This window comes from Anser cygnoides, chromosome 4, assembly GCF_040182565.1.
Source record: "Anser cygnoides isolate HZ-2024a breed goose chromosome 4, Taihu_goose_T2T_genome, whole genome shotgun sequence".
Lineage (NCBI taxonomy): Eukaryota > Metazoa > Chordata > Aves > Anseriformes > Anatidae > Anser > Anser cygnoides.
Window position 1 is genome coordinate 29,825,345 of NC_089876.1, and position 22,146 is coordinate 29,847,490.

Genomic DNA, 22,146 nt, shown 5'->3' on the forward strand with positions numbered 1-22,146 from the left:
CCTCCCAGGACACAAGACAGGAGCCCACCCTGTTTTTTTTTTTTTTTCCATGGTGGAGAAAGTGGTGAGGGAAGAAGTGTGGAGCCCCTCAGCAACCGCCACCCCACAGTGGCACAGGACAGGCCAGCTACGGCAAGGCAGGCACAGTGAGCCATCACCATGCAGGGGGACACCCTGAATGCATCCCTGGCAGTACAACCCCTACCACACCAAGTGAAATTCAGTTTTTGCTAGTTATTTACACATGATGTAAATCTTTGTTGCAAAAGAGTAAGGCAAAGTGTTGGCTTAAAAACTTACACTGAGATGAAAGGCTGTTTCATTAAATTTTTTACGTAGCAGGCACATGTAAGCAACTGAGATCAAGCAGAAATATTTATTTGGTTATCATTATTTTATCTTTGTTGGTCTGTGACCCCGGTCAGCAAACTTTGTTTAAGGAAGTCTGAGTGAACAGGGTCTGTTTCCTATAAACTCATCTCACATCTTCCTGGTCTGGCTTACATTCAGCTCTTTCAGTAACTCCATACCAAGCTCTGAGACAGGATGTTGTTTACAAATAATTTGAGATAAAACATAACCCTCTAGGTCTTCGCTCAGCTAGTTATTTTAACATATCTTCTGTTTTAGAATTTACAGTCCTTCCCTCTCTTATTTCCTGGATACATACCACTCATTGGATTTCACTGAAGCGGGGGCTCACCTTGTCTGCAGTTGCTAAATAAACAGGCTTTGTGGTGCATTTGTGTAGATCATTCTAAACTGATTTCCTGGAATATAAATATAAGGAATATTTGTTGCAGGGTATCCGTCTAGTGAATACCTGATGCAATTCCCTTATTTTCTTTTAAATGTAGAAGATAATCATGTAGCTGCAAAAATTAAAATTATTGAAAGTAAATAATAGTAAAAGGCTATGGCTATTTTAACAGCTTTTTTTTCCAGAAAGTATGTGATGCATACTTGATTTTATATATATATATATATATATATATAAAAGCTGAAGAAGACTAGAAGACTTACCTATACCAAGGTAAACAAGAATATTAAAACTGACTCTGGTACACTGCATATTATTTTTAAAGGACTCAATAATTAATGCAATATAAGTATAGAGAAAATATAGCTTATTAGACAGTGCCCACCTAAAACTTTCCCCTTCTGCCTCTGTTTTTTCAAAACAAAAACTATTGAAAGTGAAAGTGTCAAAAATAAAAATTCTAATCTACCTTTTTCCTTACATTTTCTTTGTCAATGTATTTTTATGCTGAAAAATTAACATTAGCAGCTATGTTGCATATATAACATTTAGGACCATAGCCTATCTCACAAACCCTAAAGAAGTTGCTGTCACCTGTGAGATAACTGATATGAATTCTGCTAAGTTTGTCTTGACAAGAATTATCCAAATGGAAAAGTTTCAGTGACTTAGTATTCTTAATACTTTTGCATACAAAGCCGGACAGACAGGGATTTTCTGATGTAGCTATAATACAATGGTAGGTGCATAAGAACTGAAGGATACATTGCATTATTTTGGATTACTACAAGCCATTGGCTAAGTTTTTAGTGATACTCATGTCCCATAACAGTTGAAGAGAGAATGAATAACAGTTATGCGCAACATACAGCCATTTTATTTTACAAAACAAACCAAAACATTCTAGCATATGAAACAAGTATTTTCTTGAATTATTCTTGTTCCTCACTTTGTGACAAAATACTTGAAAAAAAATAACATGCAATACTAAAAAAATCACACAACTCTCTCAAAGACTAATATTAGAATGATATTGAATTGTGCCTTTAATATGCACCAGATAGATGCCCTGCAGTGGACAGTGTGGCTTTAGTATTGCCATTTATTACAGAGGTATGATCTAAGTGCAATATGCAATAATTCCTACCAGCACATAATATAGGGTTTTAAAAATAGACTGTTTCAATGCACCACCAATTGCCGGCCAGCTATAAATCAAGTAGGAAAAAAAAGTCAACAGATCACAACCCTCAGATCAAAAGCTAACAACCCACAGAGATAAGTCTGAGGAACTGACTTGGGTTGAAACATCAGTCAGAAGAGTTTTCAGGACAAGAAAACAAAGAGATCAGGAACAAAATGGTTGAGCTGCGTAACAATACTCAAATAAGAAATCACTTGTAAACTTAAAAAAAAAAAAAAAAGAACAAAAAATGTCGCATAACTCTGATAGTTACCCACTATGCACATGGGAATTGGAAGGGGACAGTTATGATGATTGCAAGCCAGAGGGGGGAAAAACTGGGGAACTGCAAGATGGATATGCTTTTAAGCTAATGGAAAGCGTGTTTGTAGTCGGAGATGAGTTTTACGTGAGCAGAGGTAGAGGGGATCCTGACCAGGGCTCAGGTGTGAGAAGTACAGCCTTTTGGGGGCAAGAAAGACTCTTGCACTCTTTTCACTGATCATGAAGAAGGAGGAGAAGCAGAGGGACTTCTGGCCCAGACATTTCCATCTTCTTACTAAGCCTCATGGATTGTATCTCCTCAAAACGAGAAAGTTGGAGGAACAGGAAGAGTTGCCCAGCAAACAGCTTTGAGGTGCTGGGAGCAATGCAGGAGTGTGCCAAAAGCTGGTTTCAAAACCAAGTCAAATCAAATCAACTTGGTCCTGAACTATATACTTACAAGTCTGATCTCTGTACACAAAATTAGCTGAAAAATCTAATGAAGAGTGAAAATTAAAAATAAAAAAAAAAAAGAAAAAAGAATATTAGATTTATTTTTTAAAAAAACCAAAGGGAAATAATCAATAGATTTGTAATTTTCAATATTACAACTTGTGCTGTTTAGTTTATTCAGAAGGAGAAAAGAAGTGAAATGGCAAAGTTTGTTAGTGACACAGCAGCGTTTATTCAGAAAATTGACAGAAGAACTACAGAGGGACCCAACAGTGAACAGTTAGGAAATGAAGTGGTGTATGAAATTTCCTGTCAATAAATACAACAGAATGCAGATAGGAAAAAATAACTCCAACTATAAATGCATAATAATAACCTCTATGTTATCTGCTACCAATCCGAATAAAAGATCTAAGAAAGGCTGTGGCTGATAATCTGGAATGGAATCACAAAGTTTAGTCAAAATTAGAAAGTATGTAGCACAGTAGGAAAAACAGAGACTGAGCATAAAGTTACAAAATGATGTTTTCATCTCAGAGAGAAATAGAGCAGGAAAAGGTGTAGCAAAAAGCAATAAAGAGGATGAAAAGTATGGTATAGCTTCTGTTTGAGGGGCCATAAAACAGACTTAAGATTTCCTGCCTGGGAAAGAGGTAATTCAGAGCCACATAAGACATCAACAGTATAATGGAGAATATTCACCATGCCCACGCTGCAGGAATTTGCAGAAGATCAAAGTAGAAATAGCAAGCAGAAGTATCAAACCAGATTTATTTTTTTGCTTTGCCACATAAGGAAATAGAAGTTAAAATGAATAGTAAATATAAGTTATACACTGCAAAACGTTCACGATTTCTAATTGAAATAAAAACACACAAAAAAATTTAATCAAGTGATGTACCTGTACATTTGTGACTTGATAAGGATTTCCTCTCTCCAGTAGTGATCAGTTTCATTATCCTTTTAACAAATTAATTTCTGTTGTCCTTTACAGATTCTGACATGTCAGATATACTCATTACAGTTTAATGTCTATGAAAACATATAATACTTTTAAGTCTGATTAAATCCATTCCGTAAATGTCATTTAACATATTACAGAATATTGTAGTACTATCCAGCAGTATTATAAGAACTCATTATAGTAGATGCCTTAAATTACATCAGGAGGTTGGCAAGTTGTTCATTCAGACACATCTGAAGTCTCATTTGTTTAGTGCAAATATTATTGGTTCTTAAGATATGAACCCTAAGATATGAACCCAAAATTTGTCAGATGCCTTTATTTACTGTTAAAAAACAAAACAGTGTTGAGTTACTTTTCTTTTTGTTGCTCCACAAAAAGGAGCTGCATTACCAGTGCTCATTGTCATACAAAGAGGGCTTTTACTTGTAGCCAACATGTGATTACACTGGGGTTTAGCTTGGTTGCATTTGTATTTGGTACATTTCCAGCACTGAGCCTCAGATCAGCTGAGCCTCTTCCTCAAGGATGAGAAAGGGGAAATGACAGGATCCAAGCTGATCCACAGTTATCCATGCTTACTTAAGATCTATATTATTTACACCCAATTTAATTATCAAATCAAAACCAATCTAAACAGCAATTAAAAATACCCAAATTTGTAGTTTTGTGCTATTTGACATTGATGAAAAGTCAAGACAAAAATGAAAGAATATTTTAAGTATTTATTGTGTAATTATTCTAATTCATATTAATGCTGTTTTAATATATTTCAATATATTTAATGATCAGCGTTAAATTCTTATTAACTATTAATGATAATTGAATGTTCCCCATCACCTTATTTCAGAGTGAAAACAGCCATCAAATTTAAAACTGTCCACTAGAAAAAATAAGGTTTTAACATAAAAATTCCATTTTCAGAAGTGAGGTCTCCTATAAGAAAATCTTGTTTTTGTGCTTTCATGTCTGCCCTACCAATCGTCTCGCCAAATTCTTTCTGCTATCCACCCTTGGAGAGCAGAAAAAAAACCACATCATTGGCAGATTATTTAACACCTCCATTCATGCTTCTCTTGGCGAGAAGCAAATTGACAAGACAAGACAGTAAAAAAAAAAAAAAAAGACAAGAAGTAAATATAGCCATCTCATAGGACATGTCAAACCAGAAAGCTGTGGCTATTTTTCTGGTCCTGAATTAGGATAATTTTTTCCCACCCACCCCCACTATTTTTTTTTTGGGTGGAAGAAATGCCATTTTCTAGCCAGCTCTCGTGAAAAAAAAAAAAATAATTTTCTAGCTACAGGAGGTCCTTTGGAAAACACTACATTAACCAGATTGTATTCCTGTTGCCTTTTAAATTTAAGGTTCTAATAGAGTGCTTCCATATAAAGAAGAGTTGGTAGTGCTTGTTACAGCCTATGAATCCCAAGACACTATAGACAATGACTGTTAGAAACCATTGCCCTTACTGAATAGAATAACAGAATCACAGAATGGCTGAGGTTGGAAGGGACCTCTGAAGATCATCTAGTTCAACGCCCCTGCCAAGCAGGATTACCTAGAGCACATTGCACAGCATGGCATCCAGGTGGGTTTTGAATATCTCCAGAGAAGGAGACTCCACAACCTCTCTGGGCTACCTGTGCCAGTGCTCTGTCACACTCAGAGTAAATGCCCTCTCATACTCAGCTGGACCACTAGCATGTTTTCATCATGGCTGTGCAAAGGACTACCAAGTATTTTTGTCACTATTATACTTATCCTTCATAAATAAAACATTGAAAATGATTTTCCAGAGAGACCTCAACTCCAAACATTAGCTTGTCTCCCACTTGGATGCTGATACTCCCCTATTCAGCACCCATAGCCTGCCTGGGAAGACAAACTCAGCCCTGTAAGTTACTTCTTCCAAGTACATTACTACAGATTAATCTTGAACTCACACAGACATCCTCCCCCAGTTTGAAGATTAATTTGGATCTATTTCCTTTATCACCTACCAATCCTCACATGACATGTAAAACCTTTTCAAAAATCTTTAGTTATATACCCAAATGAGCTGAAACTGATTCCAGGTTTGGAAGTTGCCAGGAAGGCACTGACATCTCCTGCACACAAATATTTAACTGAATTGGATTTGGTGGATTTCTCTTTGTACATGGAGCCCTCCAAGCGCAGCTTCTATCATGGGGGGTGCAACTCTGAGACCATCTTTTCAGGAAATTCTTCTTATTTTAGTACATTATTGATAGTTTCTACCTCTCTGATAAAACAGTATTATCTGATGATGTCCAATCAAGCAAAATGGAAAGGGATATTTGCCATTTACCTGCAGGAGGGAAAAAAAAGTGTAATGAATCTAACACTACAACTTTCAGTGTGTCGAGCCTTTCAGAGCTGCTCAGAAGTGGAGGCTTCAATGCTCCAGACTGAATCAGTGAATCCAAAGTAAGTCTCCCATGCCTGTAAAGCTGCCTTCCATCTCTGTCCTGCAGAAGAAAATTCAGAACAGGAGAAGAAAACAACTTCAAATTTTGTGATGGTCCCAACAAAAATCGCCAAACAAACTTGAGGTTGTTGGATGCTCTTTAATAAGCTGCAGTTATACAGCTGTACCAATATAATGCCAAGGGCTTTGGCTAGGCAACTTTCTTACTGGTTCATCTTGCCTATTCCATTTTTACTTAGCTCCCCTAAGCAAAGTAACACTCTGTAGTGATCTTCCCTACTGCTATAGATTTTCATCACTTCCCATTATAATGACATTATCTTTTTGAATCTTGACACCGACTCCCCCTTATCCAAATGAAACTTCGGATCCTGATGCAAACTTTACACAAATACAGCGATGTTCAACTTGGAAGATTTATTTATGCAGATGTGCATTAAATAGTACTTGCAGCTGATGAGGTCTAGTACAACAGACTACAATACTCTCACTGATAAGACATAGTACCTACCCTGGAAAGCCTACAGCTGATAGAGAGCTAGAGGGTGGGAGAAGAATCAGATATTTAGAAGTAACAGAAGTTGTTTACAAACTTTCCTGAAGTTCAACAACATTCAATCTAATCTTACTGGAATTTGACACAAGACATAATAAAATAAAATAGCAAACAGGAAATATCACAACTCAGAGTAAGAGAAAGGACAGCCTACAGGAAAGTGAAGACTAGAAGTACAGAATCGATTGTACGTTAAATCAGTTTTAATGTAGATACATAGAGACTAAGGCAGATTTGTGTTCAGTGGCTGATGTACAATATGGCAGATAAAACTCCACACATTTGTAATTTCAACATAAGAGACTTTCATGAGAAACAAGCAATTATGATAATAATGGATTTGAAATTCTCCACCAAAAACTGCTCTTAAAATAAGCCATTTCTAAAAGCATTCATAAATACCAATGGTAAATGATGAAATAGAAGAAAATTTTGAAATGCAGTCAGCAGCCTAATAACATATTCAAATTCAATATTGGTAATTTTTTCCAAAATAAAATCATATAGGCAATCCTATTTTACATAGGGTTTGCACATGAAAATTTTATATACATTTGTTTTGGGACATGAATTTTATATATACATACATGCAAGTATACATGTACACACACATATATATAAATGCACACACACACAAAAATGTGCATACCTTTATATACCTGTATATACAGAGAAGTTTAAAGTCCTTCCTAAGTATTCACACTTACCATCTTTGGAGATATTCAAAACTCAAGTGGACAAGGCAACCTGATGTAGTTGACTCTCCTTTGAGTGAGGAGTAGGACCAGAGACCTCCAGAAGTTCCTTCCAATCTACCTGATATTAGGAAGGAGATCAAGATCTAGCTCTTCTGGCTATGCTATTTCAATTGCTCTTATTCCATTTTTGTCTTTTCCCTTTTTCTTTTGTAAAAGTACAGAACACTGACATTAAAAAAAAATATTTTTTTTTTCTCCAGACAAACAAACAACAGAAAATGGAACCAGATGACTAAAAGAAAAAAGGCAAATGTTCTAAAATATATCCCCTATCTGAGAAAAGAGAAAAATGTTCCTAAGTTCTCTTCCTGCTTCTGCTACTGCCCTCCTCAGGGAAGCTTTATATTGAAGATGATACTTTTCAGCAACAAATTTCATTTTAAGTACAACAGAAAATTATGTTAGAAAATTCAGCATAACAATCAAAAAGTTAGATGAAAAAGGCAAAATGGATATTCCTTCTATTTTTCCCACCACATTAAAGTATGACTTAAAAACAGATTTTAAGCTCAGCAGTTCACAAAAATTACTTTAAGTCTTGCCTATTCAAAAATTGTCTACCAAACTAATTATGTTTTTCATTTTCTTTTGGAAGGAATTAAAATTTGTCAATCACAATGATCTTCATGGATTAGACCCAAATATCACAACTAATTTTGTTCACATGCACTGATTATAGAATTTAACTTGGAGTTCAACAGGAACCTTGGTTCAAAAGAATTTGCAGGGATATGTTTATAGCAAAGCAGAGCTCTTTGAATCATTTCTGTTATAAGAATGTGGTCACTTGCATTAGTTTTCTTCAAGGCTGCAGATGTTAATTCATGTGCTTAATTGTTCAAAGGAGTCATCTATAACTATTTTGTCTGTATGTGTGTTTCAAGTTAAGAATATTAACATTTCTGAAGGAAGAGTACATCAAAAACTTTAGATGCTCAGTGTGAGATTGTATCCTATGTATCCATGTTCATTATTGCTATATATAATGTAATATCTGGAGGTTTTTTAGACACTTTTTTTTTTTTAACAACAATATCTAAGAAAATAGTATAGTGTAACACAGAATTTAGAATAAGTAGAACCAGGAATAATAGTGATTTGTCTCCAGAACTTTTCAATAAACCTTCTAAATGAAAAAGTAGGGTATCTATCTGTTTTACATTTTCTTATGGAAAATATTATCTGGGTTTTATTCTGTTGTCTACCTTATAGTTCAACTGTCTCAGGTGTCAGATACCTTTATTTGCAAGTGAAGTCAAACGAGGTCATTATACCCTTTAAAACCCGGAAGAAGATACTGCAGAAGGTACCCCTTGATGTGTACAGTTATTTTTATCATTTGATATTTTATCCTGTTTATCTAGAGTCCTGGCTAATATTCAGTACATATATGCAGACTTGTAGGGGCAAGTATGGAAATAGAATGCATTAAAAGGCACTAATGCCAAATCCCTTGGGACATCAAAGTTCCAACACAAATTTCTTGGGAGTGACACAGACTCAGCCGGTCAGATTCCTTTCTGAACTTCTTAGTCCCACCACCTACCTACCACAGCTCTCCCAGCCTAGGGCAAAGAACTGCAGAAGGCTGTGCATAAGCAACAGTGACTACTACTCTAAAATTCACCCCAGGATATTCCCAGGAATAACTTGCTGCCTGCCAGCTGTTCTCTATTATCTTCAGACCCATGCTCTTCACAGTCCAGAGCTTCTGACCATCATGAACAGCTTTCTTCTGTCCAAATGGGTTGGGCAGTAAAGCACACATTCTCAATCTAATGCAGAAGAGATATCGGACCTTCCCTTCTTTTCAGACCACAAAATAATTTAATTACTCACCAACTGCTTTGAAACAATATTCAGTAAAAATGCAATTAAAAATTCATGAAATTCTCTCCAATGTATGCAAACAGATGATTTCTGTTTTGTTATCAAACTAGCCAATAACTATATGGAGTCTTAATAATGCACAGAAGCAAGAAAGAACCTCTTACATTTCTTATAAATAATAGCTGTAATAGCTGTCCCTTAGATTTTCAGAATGACAAAGAACTGCCCTGAAAAATGCTTGATGTCTGTAACAATTTCATAATTAAAACACTACCTTACATAAAATAGCCACAGCTCTACTCACACAATAAAAGTGCTATCCCGAATTTTCCCCTAAACACTTCAGCAGCAGATTCTTGTAATAACTTTTAATACTTAAATGTTAACTAGGTTAAGGAAGGTTAAAGAAGACTGAGTAAATTCATACATGTTCACCAAAAGTTATGCAGTCAGCTGACGTTCAGTGAATCTTGCTTTCCCTCATCTAAATGCTAGCGCAGCACACCCCAAACTGCTTATCTAATTAAAGGTTACTAAAAATAACCTACTTTAGCAAACACCAAGAAGGTTACCTTGAAATTACACATTTAGAGTGTACATATTTAAGACCATATTGTCAGTTATGCCACAAACTTCATCTAGGACTAAGAAAAAGCTAGAGACCAAGACCCGCAGAGGTGTAACAGATATATATCTACCTAGAACTCTTCTCAACTTCATTACTGCGGGAGGGGAGGGGAGGGGAGGCGAGGGAAGGTGGGGGAGGAGAGGGGGACACAAAACATAGCCCTAAACGCCCTCCCTGTTGGCAAATGAGGTGAAAAAAGATATCATTCACACTTCTAGCTTTCCTATTTAATGTCTATTAAAAATACGCAAGCAAGACGATGCAGCTCTATTTATATGAATGAAAATAAACAAAGTTCAGCGTATCAAGCATACTTTTAAAAGATTAAGTAAAACGCACAAGATTTTGTTATAGATCTGGCACATTTTGATAAACAGAATTGGCACAGAGCCTACAACTAAATGTACATTTGTAACGATTATTATTTATTTACCTCTAATTTTAGTGCAGAGATCCTGAACGCTGAAAGCTCCAGTGCTGGATGCTGCTTGTTTCTCTGCTGTTTTTTCTTTTCTTTCTATTATTATTTTCTAAATGTTTGTATTTTGTGCTATTTTAAAGTATAGGAAGATTCCAAGACAGCCATACCTAGATGAAGAAAATGTGGAGCTCGGACATGAACTCCCTGAAGTCTTTGGTAAAAAAGCAAAAATAAAAATACAAAATTTTAAAAAAGGAGCAAAACCCCAACAAACAAAAGAGCACAGTCCCAGTTAGCTCCTGCTAGCATAAAAGTTCAGATTTCGCTACTGAGATCATTGCTCTATTCTAAGCAGTTTTGCTCAATGTGTGATTCTAACAAAAACACCCTCTGCAGCTGGAGGGAGCCTTAGCTAAGCATGAGCCTGTCAAGCTTTTCCCAGTGACTTCTGTCTACTAAATTCAGACTGATGTTTTGTAAAAGGGGCCTCAACAACCAGGCCCAGATTGCCTGAAAAGTATTTCCTGCCTTTGAGAGAGAGGGAGAAAGACAGAGAGAGAGAGAGCGCGCGTGTGTGCGTGCATGAGGCAGAGAAAGGGAGAGAGCGTGCAGAGAGGGGGGAAAGGGAAAAAGCCAGCCAGCCTGAGCATTTCAAGACATTCAGCTTAACACACTGCTGAGGTATTTCTGTCAAACTGGAAGGTCTGTGCTACAGTTACATAATGCAAACATGTTTTCAAACCCCGCCCTGTTTTCTTTTCCTTAGAACAATATAAATTTCATACGTCTCCAGTGTACGTGCAAAGACAACAGTCATCCAGAGCAACAGAAGAACGGCTGCGAGACGCCTGATCTTTGGCACCAGGTAGTAGGGAGCAGGCAGAGAGCAACCCGATTTAAATTCAACTAACACATCACATTTACAAAGGGTCTAGTGCTAGCCTGACCAGCAACTACGCACAGTTAGATGATACCACATACACGTGTATGCTAAAATTATATCCCTACTCGAGAGAATTAGCAGGATCTGAGAAAATGAATGCTACAATTTAGGCGCAGGCATAGCACAGGCAATAGTATATGTTGCTTTACCTTTTCCGAGAATCCTCCAGAGTCACACAAATCCAGCTCTGTGAAAGCAAAAGGACAGACTCCATCTTGATCATATTAGTATTTTGCTGACATAAAACACTTGTAACTACTTCGTTCCAGTTTGACAGGGTGCCTGAATCACGTCTCCAGAGAAACCCACAGCATCTACATCCTTTGCTCTATACAAATTTAGTGAATATCATCTGTTTATCTTTTCTGCTTTCTTCTGCCTCCTCTGAATGACTTCCTCTTAGCTGTTCCAGCCTGAGAACTTGGATTACCATTTGGTTTTGATTAAAACCAGACGGACAGCTCTGTAGAAGTTTGAGTAAGCTAATGGAAATGACTAGTATGGCTTTAATTAGGGTATCAATTAATAATAAACGCCAGTTATTCATATAACAAAAGCTACTAATAAAAACACAAAAACTACATGTTTGGTCACAAGTCTCATATTTAGGTGAAATAATTTACTTACATTTTATTTAATTTAATTCAGCATGAATCATAATGGTAATTACCAGGTATGATTTCCAAACCACAGGGCAAAGCCAACAGTTTTTTCCCTCTTCTTGAATAAAAGAAGTGTTGTTGATAAGTTTAGTTGTCTTCCCAGGTGGGTTGGTCATGCATCATTTACCTTCTGGCAACTCCTTCAGCTGTTGCAAACCCTCTTTATTAATTATCACTCTGATTAATTGATTTTACCATTACTGATTGAATCATTGATTGGCATCTTTGGCCTTTGTTTGACCTTGAGAGGGAGCGAGAGATGCAGCAGTAAGACATCACATAACTTACACAAAATAGTGCCTCAACATATAGTGACCAGAAAGTCTCTGCTCAGGGGGCCTGTCACAACTGGGACGGGATATTTATCCTGAAAGAAGATAGGAAGCCTTCATAATTACTAACTGTGGGTATATGTTCTTTCTACCAGCAGCCTACAACTGCCTTTTAACTGTTTATATAATGCCTTCACTAGCTGAAGCAAGTCTTCTGGAGGGCATTTCTTCAGTTAAAGAAAAGCCAGCTCTGTAAGGTTGACTCTGAGTCTCGCTAATACGGCCATATCTGGAGCTAATTTGTTAAGTTTCAGTTCCTCAGCATGTGGAACTTTGTGCTAAAGTCTGCTAAATTTGCCGAATGTGGTCTTCATTGTCATCCGTGTAATTTTATATATGCATTTTTCAGCCTTAAAATTACAGTATTAACTTTAAAAGTTAGTTGCAAAATTATGCAGGCCTGAATGGAAGTGGGTTTGAATTTTTTCCCAGTAGCTTTAAATGTACGTGCGTAGTGGAGGTAGACAGCCTTAAGTGAAATGACTTACCAGCCTAACCTCTGCATCTTCAAAGACAGAAGACTTTGAAGCCCATGCAAGGAAATGGCATATGTGGTAGTAAACTTGGATGGTAAACAGTCAGAAGTGCAGCTAAAGGTAAGTAACTTTGCAGAATAATTTTTAGCTGTATTTGGTTGGGGATCCAAATGCAAAACATTTACTGCAATCTAAATTGTGATTTATACTATTTTCCTGAAAGATTTCCAGTTTGGAATTCAGTGAATAAATTACAGGCTGTGAAGGGACACATTTTGCTTGCAATTATGCAGTTGCACAAACTACACAATTATGAAATTTGTTTTTATGGGAATCAAAATAAAAACAAAAAGCTGTTAGTTTCCTTACAGTTAAAAGTTCCTAAGAATGTTTTTTTAGACAATACCAAAAAAAAAAAAATGTGATGAGAAATTGTAACACAGTGTTCCAAAACAATAAACCCAGTTCAGGACAATTTTTTTTTTTAAAACTAATTATTTTTCTTCAGCTAAAGTTCACTTAACATTGATCATCAGTAAACTTTGATTTCAAAAAAGTTTTTTTTTTTTAAGAAGCTGGTCACAAGAATAAGAATAAAAAATGAGTGAGGACATATTTATAGGTTATGAAATTATTAGAACATGGTCTGCTCTGTGAAACAGTTTAACAAAGACAGCTTGATTTTATTCCAGCACCTGCTGAATAACTAAACCAAAGAAAAGAGGGACATCATAGATGATGTCTGTCCATTTCCTATCCATCTGAGAAACCTGGGGATGGACTGTCTCCTACATACCTTTTCCTGTTTTACATCTACAGAAAGGAGGAGAATAACCAGAATATGAATGCTTGATTAAAGCTGCTTTGATAGATCTTCATAATGATAACAATAAAAAGCACATAGCGATATTTTATGGTGAAAAAGTAGAAGAAAGAACATGAGAAGTCAGAACACCTAAGTTTGAACGTTTTAATAATTCTGTTGGGTCTTGGACAATCAACAGAACTAAAGAAAGTTGAAAGGAATGAGAAACAAGATAAGTCTAATGGGACACAATCTAATAGTACTTTATATGCAGTGGTAAAATGCACTTCAATTGCAGTCAGCCTAGGAACATTAAAATTCTAGAATTTAGTTCCTTGCTATGCCCAAACTTACATCAAACACAAAGGTAATTTTTTTGTTGTTGTTACCTCTGTAGCTCAGAAAAGCATATGGCTCAAAGCTAGGCTATATAAATCAGGTCTTCAGACAAGTCTAATTTCAATTTAGGTAATGTTAGATAATGAATTCTAATATTCTAACTAGGTTATATTTCTATGTATTTCTAAATTAATTATAAAATGAGAATAATGTAGAAAATCATTAACATATATGTCTATAAGGTTATTTATCCATAATATAAAATATTTTTTGTCATGCTAGTTTAAGCTGATTACGCCCCATGACTTATTATGGAAAGAGAAACCAATTTATATCATCCTGTGTTAAATGATCTACCAAAACCATTCAAAAATAAGAAAAAAATCAAAGTGCTCGAGCAACTCTGTTGTAGCTATATGCAGATATCAGTCTGAATCAAATATATATAGTTTCAGCCACACTTTGTCTGAATATGTGACTGTTCTTTCTAGACCTAAGATTAGTTACATATGGTGCTAGTGCTCTTCCATAACTTAGTTCTTGCTCAATCAACTATGCAACTTAAATTAATGAGAGTTTGTCCAAATCATGCAGATGGTTTATAGAAAATCATTAGCACTCAATATAGCTGTGGTTTATTGCATGCAAAATTCAGAGTGATTCACTGAAAGAAAATCAGTGTTTGTGGACTTACCCAATCTGTTTTCATGCTTAAAAAGCAATCCTGCTGAGGAAGTAATACATATTTTAAAAAGCGAGAGAGAAAAGAAGAGCACCTGAAATCTTAATCTTATTTTGCCTGGTAGAAAAATATAATGGCTTTTGCTGACATCTTTTTTCTTTTCTCTTTCCTTAAGAAGCACATATACAATTAAACCTGAGATATTTTCCTCAAGTAAAAAACAAGTGTTTTGTTTAAATACACTCAGCAACTGCTGAAAGTACAAGATAGACCTGTTTTTTTAACCACTTTCAGAGTTTCAATATTTGCTTTTGCTTCACAGTGGAACCACCAGATTTCATGAAATATTTCACGCTTTTGCATTTCATACTGAATGAATTATTATTTGGCTGGTGTCAAGACATTTCATCAAGAAGTTTTGGTTTTGATGAAATCACTATTTGTAAAACACAAGAAGGAGCAAGGGAGAGAAGGAAAGAGGGGCATTCACCAGGCATACAGACATGATTATAATCAGGAGGTAGGGGCAGTGGCCAGGTATGAGAGATCTCCAGAATGCAGATACTTGCTCTGTTCAGGGACATGAGCATGTCTCCTATATCCTTGCTAGGTTCCAATCCACTGGGTTACAGTGTAAACGGATTGCATGAAGAAGTCTAAAAATGGCTCTGTACAATTTCATAGTTTCAGCAAATTTACAAATGGTTATTTCAGCACAATCAAATTGATTTGAAAGTGTTCAAGCCACATCTATAGGCAGAACTCTTCACCTTCAAAACTCTTTGAATGGGGTATAACTGGAAATACTTGACAAATATCCTCATCAACCTTTAGATATTAGAACACAAATAGACGCTTCTCAGGACAGAAGCTCACCAAGTGGAGTGAGAATGTCAAAGTGTATCAGTACAAGAAATAATATATCATTTTTTTAATACCAAATCAAAATAATTGTAAATAAACTGTTCATTTGGAATTTGTTAATTACACTTCTACATTTAGAAATACTGGATTCTAACTGTTAAAGAACCTGAAGTTCTGAATAATTTATGTGGAAATATTTAGATTGTTTCTTAGATGCCTTTAGTCTTGCACTTGCTTATTTACCTTCCTTTTCTCAGTGACATGCTAAAAAGGATTATCATCAAGCCATCAAAGGGAAAGAAGAAAGTTAAAGCCTTTTTTTTTTTTTTTTAAATTCAAAGATACGTGTTTTTCCATAGAAGATAAACTCAGAAATCTGAAGCTTCTCCTGAGGCAGGTACGAGCACCAAAATAATATGCCAAATGATGATTAACATTGAAAGAATTAAATGACTTCCAAAATGGGTAGATGAGAATCTTTATGTAGATTACCCATTTTAATAGTTTGTTCTATTTCCTGCTTACGACTCAAAACCCCAGTTTTCAATTATCAGAAGGACTTTGTTTATAATACATGTCTACTTAAAGTGCATTTGTCAGGTTTGGTTATATTTCCCCTGGCATGGATTGTTAGCCATTGATCCAAAAAAAATCTCCTTTGCAAGCTTCAAATATCAGTCGGAATTTGTCTTAGTATTTTTAAAACTTTTATTCATTAATCTTCGTATGATATCCTTTCAGGATACTCTATTTTATTACATGGAAGCATTTTTAAAACCACCAAAGATGGATGCAATTAAGTGTCCTAAGGGCAATGAAACTGTCCTCAGATTAGCTCTCCAGTGTACCTGTTACTGAACATGCTGGTTCATGATCATACTCTTCTGCTTTTGTTGGAGCACTGAAGCAAACTGATGACAAAAAGTCTAAGAGTAAAATTACTGTGGTCCTTATGGAAATAAAAAACTGTCACAATCTACAGCTTCAAGTTTCTAGATAGGCAATGCTAAAGTTCAGCAAGACATTGCAAAGCTATTTGGTTGAAACAGTTATATGATGATGTAAACTGAAGTTAAACCTCAGTTTCAAGAGCTAATCGAAGAATAAGTGGTTCCAGTCTCAGTGGAATATCCTATCCAGATTTTGGCCTTCCTTCTACCTTTTAGTAATCAATCAGTGTATCTGTCATAACTTGGCAAGAAACTCAGAATGCTGTGTATTGTTGAACTGTATCTTACATTTTCTGTTGCAAAAACTCTATTTTCTATTCTGGGGATGTCTTTCAAACAATTATGAATTTCTAAATCTAGCCACTGTGAACACAATTCTTGTTTCAAAGACTTTAAATTTCAAGCAAGATTAAAGCATAAAGATGCAAGTAACTTCACTCTGTTTTCAAGTACTACACAAAGTCACTGAGTTTGTAAGCTAAGTTAAAAGTAATTGCATGGGTGTGAGTGGCATATTTTATTTCTGTAAAGCTTAGACCCTGATAGAGCAAAATACATGCTTACATATGGTAAATATTAAGAATAGCACCATTAACTATTGCGTATGAGAAGACGATATACAGTCAGGTTTTCTCAACTGGGTGAAGACAATTCTTTCCCTGTCATTTAGCATATGAATGTTCTTGGAAGGACACTGAAGTACATTTACTTTACAAGTCACGTTTTCCTGCTGTCGTTGTTCTTGTGATATGATCAAAATAGTTGCAGTAAACTCAGGGGAGATACTTCAATTTACAGCAGTTGAGGATGTGGTCCATTTGTTCCATGCTTTTGGAAGCAATTTGAAGCCTTCCTAATTGCTTTCAGACCTGTGGAATGATGTAGCCTCCCCACTGGCTTTGTCTATTCAGTATAACCTACATGAGACCTTTCATATCTCTACTGATTTTTTTGTCATTTTCTCTGTGTATTTGTATTAAGTGATGGTTATTTTATTTTTGTTCACTTACTCAAAGTGGAATCTAAGAATATAAAAGCTGTTGATCCCCTTTCTAAACACTCTTTCTGTGGTTGGGATCCACAAGAGCATTCAATAACATCCAGGCAGCTTATCTTCCCTTCTCATTGTAGTAACATCTAAGTTTGCAGTGAGTGAACAGGGAAACCCAAAGACCACTGCCCTAAACTTCTTGTAGTGCTTGCAGTGAGAAATTATACCAGTGGACTTTCTCCTAAGAATTGATCTAAAAAATTACTTGAGCAACAAGTACAAGACATGCTCAATGAAAAGCCTTATGAGCTATTAGTTCAAATCCAGTTCAGACAGGTATATTCAGTGTTAGTCAGTTCCAGGATACAAAAATATACATTAGAAAAATTATTGCCACTGCTGCATTAAAGGGAATGGATAAGAAAACCAAACTCCATCAACCTATAGACTATTTGTAAAAAAAAAAAAAAAAAAAGATTATGAACACACAGGAAAAACACTATTCAATTGTTGTTGTTCTTGTTTTTCTAACACAATATGAAAATGTAAAACTCTTACACTACGATTGTTTATAGTATTGTCTTCTGATGATGTTAACCAATAATGTAATCAGTTGCTCTTTAGATGTTACATAAAAGTTTTCTACACGCATAAGGATAATAAAAACACACAGCTGTTTCCAGAAAGCTATTTCCAGAAAGAAACAGGATTGTAAGGACCAACACTTTTATGCATGTTTTTAGCCCTTAGCCTGATCTGTGAATGGCAGTATCTTAATATATTTATTATTTCAACACTGCTGTTATGAAGAATATTATACATATACTAACCCTACATATTCACAGGGAAACATGCATTTTACTGGAATGTCTAGAGAGTACTTTTCACTAGTTGAAGTTGTGCCAAATATCCCATTAAAACAAACGATGCTGTCATTGATAAGACATTTGACAACGATGACTGACATGTTGATGATAAGAGCTGATATTTCACTGAGCACTTTTTTATGCCTTTGATAGTGTTAATCTGCTTTCCAGATTATTTCTAAATGCAACGAAGCTCATGATTTTAAGATGCACACCTAATTTAATATGCGGTGGTATTGTCAGTTTTCATCCTGTACAGCACAAAATGACAAGGCCCTGTTTATTTTGCATTTGGATACGTACACAGTATTTGAAATTCCTACTGAACCTATGAAAGTTTGTGCAAACTCTGCCTTTATTTTCTCTTTTGCAAAACACCCTAAAGATTTGCTCTCTTAGTATCATATTTCATTTTATTTCATTTCATCTTCAGAGTCAACAAGAAAATACTTAGAGTGGTACTGTGTGTGTTCTTAAACCAAGCAAGGCTGTTTGTCTTTTTCCTGAGAAAATACTTGGGAGACATAAATATAATTATCACTGTTTTCTTGTAGAAACCAATGATTACTCAAAATAAATTCAGACTTCCAAAACAATAGGGAATTATTGGATTACCTCAGACAGATTCCTTCCTGGTGTCATTTTATTTAGCATCATTAGCTTTAGCTGTACTGGGCTGACTTAAATCAGTTTGTATAATCATCAAAGTAAATACATTATTTAATAAGTATTCATTTGCATGACAATATAAATCATCATATATGATGACTGAACAATCGATCTATACAAAACAAAAGCATTCATTCAGCTCAAAATTGTAAGACTCCTTTGAAAACAGCAAGAACTGCATGGGTGCATTCAGCAAGAGATGCAGGCTTCCAAAAGTACTAGATAAACTTACATTCCAGAAATACATTCAATTCAGGCCAAATACATTTATAGCTTTAATATATTTATAGCTTTTAACGCTGGCCTTATGGACTCAGGTTTTGGAGTTACTGCCTCAGAGATGAAGATTTCTATGTTTTTTGGAAACACACCAAAATATGTGATTCTTAATCTGGTATTTAGTTAAGATTTGAGATGAATGTTGATTTTATATAGTTGAACATACCTCAGAACGTAGAAAACATGGATGCGATTTTTATTTTAAACTAAATCTAAACTACCACTGGAGAAAGGAGTATACCAAAGACCTTCCAATGTCCGAAGCTGAGTATCAAAAAAGCAGCTCCCAAGGTATCAGAAAAAAAAGATTGGAAAAGATATCAGCATCCTAAATAAATTGTGCAATATACTCACATACCACCACCAAACTTAGGGACTGAAAAGAGCCACAGAAATTTTGTCTAGTTTTAAATTAGCTTAACAGCTAAAAGAGATGAACAAAACCACAAAATTTGAGCAAGGGTTCACAAAACCCAAGAAGTCTAAGCTAGCATTTCTTTCCATTTAAAAGAACAATATAATGTAGATGAGCCTTCAGATAGCTATGGTACCAAGCTTAAAATTTATAAAGAAAGTGGTATCTGTATGGACACAAAGAGTTTGTTTTGACAAAGCAGTAGTCATTCTAATTTCTGTGCACTAAAAGTACTTTCAGTACTTTATTTTTCTGCTATCATGTGGACAGGGTAATTCTTTATGTTAACAAAAAAAGATTTGAAAAAAGTTAAGATGTTGCATTTCCCTAACTGATAGATATTATAAAGGTATGCTTTTTTAATTTCATTCTTTTTATGAAACGTACTATTGATTAATCAAAGACAGCAACTTCTCAACAAAACATCACAATATTAAAATCCCTGTTATAACATTGCTAGACTTTAATATGAGCTTGATACAAGACAACTAGAGTCTGTGCACGACTATAAACTTTATCAGGATTTTACACAAAAAGAAGAAAATGTTCTCTGTTTTTAGTGGTTTTGTGAGTAGCCATATAGGCTCTGAAAACTGGTAAGAATGCAAAGATCCTAAATCTATTCAATCTTAAGAACTTTAAGTGACAGAGAACGTGCTGGTCTTTGTCCAAGAGGAGTAAATATTTAAATAAAATGTTTTGGGGCATTTTAGCTAAAATGGAAATTTCTCAGAAAATTAGTGGTATAACAGCAACTAAAGTAGATGTACAGCCAGCAGGCAAGTCACTTCACAACACAGTGCATTGAGACATATGTTTTTTGGCTATTTCAGTTAAAAAAACAACTCTACTAATTAAAGAAATAATTGCTAAATTACCAATTGAGAAATATAATGGCTGTAAAGAATTCATAAACAAATGTCCTTTTAATACCAAGAACATATTGATGTTAAACCATAGATCAGAATCTGCCTTGAAGCTAGGCAGATTGATGAGGCATGTGGAACATGGATGAAATTTGGCCACATTATTCCAGTGAAGTCTCAGTGTATGAGAACCCATAGATTTGAATGGGAAGCAAGTTAATTCTGGAGGTAGGTCCAAAGCTTGTCATTGTGGTACTTCAGGTACACGCAGTGTGGGGTGTTGCCTCATACTGAGTTTTAGTTATGGAAACAAAAAGGAATTTGCTGACTGCATCCCCACACCAGGTGCGAGTCCAAAGCCCTGTCCATGTACCCTAGTGAAAGCACATTGTCTCACACTGTCCTGGCCCCGCCTCAGGCCACAGCTTTCCAGAGCACTCAATGAAAACAGAGTTCTCCATCCTTCAGAGACTTGGTTTGGTTTTGGAAAATTTGGTGTAGATCAGAGAATAGAAGAAAATAGCAAGTGAGCTCAGATAATAGGAGCAAACAAAAGTAATTTAAGCATTTCAGACATTGATCTGGATAGCATTTTAGATTCCATAACATCTGTGTTTTCTAATCTTTAAGCTACTTTCAACTATGACTTTCTGATGAAGGATGATCCCTTCTTTGCTAACACCATTTTTTGACATTTTTTATGTACAGTTTTTACTTACATGAAGAGAGGCAGAATAAGAATTTTCCAAAATTTGCTTCAACATGAAACTCTGGTAAGCATGCAGATATAGAGATTCCAGAAGACAAATACAAGTCTCAGAAATGCCATTTAATTCCCTAATGATAATTTTAATATTTGTTTTTATAAGTATTTTTTGCAGTATTCCAAGACTTACTACTCACGGTGTCCAAGAAAGAAAATCCAAATCAACAGCCATATAAATAAGCACAGATTTGGTTCCAAGAATTGCTACTATTTATAGATGAGGGTTCCCAGCTGTGTATAAAATTGCTCTTAGCACCATGCTTAGTTTTGAGATTATACCAATTACAAAAGATGGACAAAGATTGACATTCTACAAGACATGGGCTAGATTTCACATAGGAAAGAGGAATGAGAAAGAATTACTGAAAAAATAAGTGTGGTGTAGATGCATGCTTTTTGTTTTTATTAGGAATTCCATGGGTACAAATATTAAAAATACATAGGAAAGGGTAATGATAAAGATAAATTGAATTATTTTGGAAATAAAGTAGGATTTAGGATTAAAAGATTAAAAGGATTAATGTTTTTGCATGACAATTTCGTCATTCGATTCATGACACTTCCTGGGAAAGGCTTCCTCTAGTCTTGTCTCTGCTCCTCTGAGACCCCACCTAGAATAGTGCGTTCAGGTCTAGGACCCCCAGCACAAGAAGAACATGCACATGTTGGAGCAGGTCTAGAGGAGCACCTCTCCTGTGAACACAGGCTGAGGGAGTTGGGGTTGTTCAGCCTGGAGAAGAGAAGGCTCTGGGGAGACCTTATAGTAGCCTTCCTGTACCTAAAGGGGGCCTACAGGAAAGTTGGGGAGGGACTCTCTGTCAGGGAGTGGAGTGACAGGACAAGGGATAAGGGCTTTAAATTAAAAGAGGGTAGATTTAGATTAGACATAAGGAAAAAAATGTTTGCTGTGAGGGTGGTGAGGCCCTGGCACAGGTTGCCCAGAGAAGCTGTGGATGCCCCATCCCTGGCAG

The 22,146-nt window shown here is 35.6% G+C and overlaps 1 protein-coding gene across 6 annotated transcripts in view; it reads right to left on the reverse strand.

Annotated features, from left to right (window-relative positions):
* The window catches only part of DLC1 (DLC1 Rho GTPase activating protein), a 285,258-nt gene that overhangs the window by 218,541 nt on the left and 44,571 nt on the right, over positions 1-22,146 (reverse strand). The window contains exons 1-2 of one of the 6 annotated variants that reach the window (XM_013200628.3): positions 10,283-10,929; positions 7,341-7,449 (exon numbers count right to left, since the gene is read on the reverse strand). The exons of 3 other annotated variants lie outside the window; for them this stretch is intronic. The gene's annotated coding sequence lies outside the window, so the exon portion shown is untranslated. Of the gene's footprint in view, positions 1-7,340; positions 7,450-10,282; positions 10,930-11,362; positions 11,588-22,146 lie in introns of those variants that run through there. 2 more of the 6 variants (XM_048074501.2, XM_013200627.3) reach the window with 2 other exon arrangements.